This window comes from Aethalodelphis obliquidens, unplaced genomic scaffold, assembly GCF_003676395.1.
Source record: "Aethalodelphis obliquidens isolate GAN/ISIS:26980383/991018 unplaced genomic scaffold, ASM367639v1 scaffold11, whole genome shotgun sequence".
Taxonomy (NCBI): Eukaryota; Metazoa; Chordata; class Mammalia; order Artiodactyla; family Delphinidae; genus Aethalodelphis; species Aethalodelphis obliquidens.
In genome coordinates this window covers 19,455,256-19,458,390 of record NW_020837955.1, presented here as the reverse complement: position 1 = coordinate 19,458,390, position 3,135 = coordinate 19,455,256, and the positions used below count along the sequence as shown (strand labels likewise).

The window sequence follows — 3,135 nt, the reverse complement described above, 5'->3', positions numbered from 1 at the left end:
AAGCACCGAGCCAATATCCCTGTGCCATGCGGCTGCTTCCCACTAGCTATCTACCTTACTACGTTTGTTAGTGTGTATATGTCCATGACTCTCTCGCCCTGTCACAGCTCACCCCTCCCCGTCCCCATATCCTCAAGTCCGTTCTCCAGTAGGTCTGCGTCTTTATTCCTGTCTTACACCTAGGTTCTTCATGACAATTTTTTTTTCCCGTTTCCTTATTTTTAAAAAAAGTTTTGTATTACAAAAATTTAAAAATCACTTCAAAGAATACAAAACTATTTAAGTAAGAAATATACTTGGCCTACAAATTCCAGTCCCCAGATTTAACCCTTGTCACCTTTGGTGTGTATTCAGCCACACTTTTTCTATGTATATAAAAACGTATAGGTCCCAGTGAAGAAACATTCAAACATTACTTCCTGTCCTAGTCCCAGAGCCTGTAAAGGTGAACCCACTGGGGCTGGCTGGAGAAGAAGAGGAAAATTTGTTCCAGAAGGAACTGAGGGATCATAAGGATTTCAAAACATGGGAAAGGGAGGAATAAATTATTCGTCAAAAATCAGTTGTGTAGGGCTTCCCTGGTGGCTCAGTTGTTGAGAGTCCGCCTGCCGATGCAGGGCACACAGGTTCGTGCCCCGGTCCAGGAAGATCCCACATGCCTCATAGCAGCTAGGCCCGGGAGCCATGGCCGCTGAGCCTGCGCGTCCGGAGCCAGTGCTCCGCAACGGGAGCAGTTGTGTATATTTTTTCCAGGCCCAAAGAAAGAACAAGTCACGTGTAATGGAATCTAACTCTTGGAGAATATCAATAGGGAATTTTCAAGTTATTTGTTATACAACCTAGCTGTTTTAATTAGCATACAATCATTCCAGCCCCTCTAAATAAAAAAGTTTTGTTTTATTTTGTTTTTCTTTTGGCCGCTCCGCGCGTGACTTGTGGGATTTTAGTTCTCTGACCAGGGACTGAACCCAGGCCCTCGGCAGTGAGAGCGTGGAGTCCTAAGCACTGGACCACCAGGGAATTCCCAGAAGTGTTTTTTTTAACCTTAAAAAAAATGTATAGGGACAGACATTGACCTTTGTTCAAAAATGGGACCATCCCACATGTATGGTTCTATAACTTGCTTTTTTTTCATGTAACAATATGTCCATTCATTAACCAATATATACTGAGATCTTGGTGAGTACCAGTTCCATTAAAAGAATATATCATTATTTAAATGAATATATAATTTAATATCATTATCATTATTTAAATTATATTTGTGATTTCTAGTTTTTCACTATTACAAATTAAGTTACAGTGAACATTCTTTTTTTTTTTTTTGCGGTACGCGGGCCTCTCACTGTTGTGGCCTCTCTCGTTGCGCAGCACAGGCTCCAGATGCGCAGGCTCAGTGGCCATGGCTCATGGGCCTAGCCGCTCCATGGCATGTGGGATCTTCCTGGACCGGGGCACGAACCCGTGTCCCCTGCATCGACAAGCGGACTCTCAACCACTGCGCCACCAGGGAAGCCCTACAGTGAACACTCTTGTACATGTATCTTTCCTTTTTTTTTTGCCGTGAGATCTTAGTTCCCTGACCAGGAATGGAACTCACACCCCCTGCAGTGGAAGCACTGAGTCCTAACCACTGGACTCCCAAGGAATACCCTTTTTTTTTTTTTTTTTAATCTTTGCCTTTTTGTACACTCTTTCTATGGAATACTTTCCTCGAAAGGAGATTGCTGAGTTAAAGGGTATATATGTATGTACATTTGAAATTTCGGTGGACAATGCCAAATTGCCCTTCAGGAAGGTTGTATTAATACACATTCCCAGGGAATTCCCTGGTGGTCCAGTGGTTGGGACACTGCGCTTCTACTGCAGGGGACACAGGTTCAATCCCTGATCAGGGAACTAAGATTTTACATGCCGTGTGGCACAAAGTATTAAAAAAATAAAAAATAATACACATTCCCACAAAAAATTCATGAGAAGAGAGGACCTCTTGTTATGGACTGAATTGTGTGTGTCGTCCCCCCTTCACCATGGGCAAAATTCATGTGTTGAAGGGCTCCACACCCAATATGACTATATTTGGAGATAGAGCCTTTAAGAAGGTAGTTAAGGGTAAATGACATAATAAAGGCAGGGGGTCTAATCCACTAGGAATGGTTGCAGAAGAGGAAGAGACACCTGCAAGCCAAGGAAAGAGGTCTCACTAGAAACCAGCCCTGCCCGCTCCTTGATCTTAATCTTCCAAACTCCAGAGCTGTGAGAAAATAAATTTCTGTTCTTTAAGCCACTTAGTCTGTGGTATTCTGTTAAGGAAGCCTGGGAAGACTAATACAACTTTCTTTTAGTTAGTTTCTTTTTTCTAATTTTTTTAAAAATTTATTATTTATTTATTTAATTTATTTTTTTGGCTGCGTTGGGTCTTAGTTGCAGCACGTGGGATCTTTGTTGAGGCATGCGGGATCTTTCATTGCGGCACCCTGGCCCTTCGTTGTGGTGTGAGGGCTTCTCTCTAGTTGTGGCGCAGCACGCATGGGCTCTGTAGTTGTGGCGTTCCGCTTCCAGAGTGCCTGCACTCTCTAGTTTGTGGCACACAGACTCTCTAGTTGAGGCCCGCGAGCTCAGTAGTTGTGGCACCCTGGCTTAGTTGCCCCGAGGCATGGGGGATCTTGGTTCCCTGACCAAGGATCAAACCCATGCCCCTTGCAGTGGAAGCACAGGGTGTTAACCTCTGGACCACCAGGGAAGTACCTTACTAACCTTTTGGGTGAAGTGAATCTGTTCACAATTCTCCCTATAAAATAGAGAGGGCAACAATAAAGTTTATTTCCAATAAACTTAGAAATAATTTGCCAGTGAGAAATCAGTAAGAACCAATACAGGGTGGCACAATTCTTCCTCTGTTGAAGAAACATTCTCTAAGAGATGCTCTGTAAATGCTGGTGATTTGGGCACTAATTATGGTCATTATTATAAGGATTAGACTCTGGGAAGAAGATTAATGTTAAAGAAAGCAGAAAGCTGTGCCCTTTTTTCTTTATTCAGCATATGATAAAAAAATATTCACCTACATGTGGTGTCTGCATGGAATCTACTAAAAAAGATACGAATATATCTCTAGGTCTCCACTGCCACCTA

At 42.8% G+C, this 3,135-nt stretch overlaps 1 non-coding gene across 1 annotated transcript; it reads left to right on the top strand.

Moving 5' to 3' along the window:
- The first annotated feature begins 388 nt into the window (after positions 1-388).
- On the top strand, positions 389-508 carry LOC113623701 (small nucleolar RNA SNORD22). Its single transcript, XR_003434018.1, has one exon. It is a non-coding gene; the product is annotated as a small nucleolar RNA SNORD22 (small nucleolar RNA).
- The last annotated feature ends 2,627 nt before the right edge of the window (positions 509-3,135 follow it).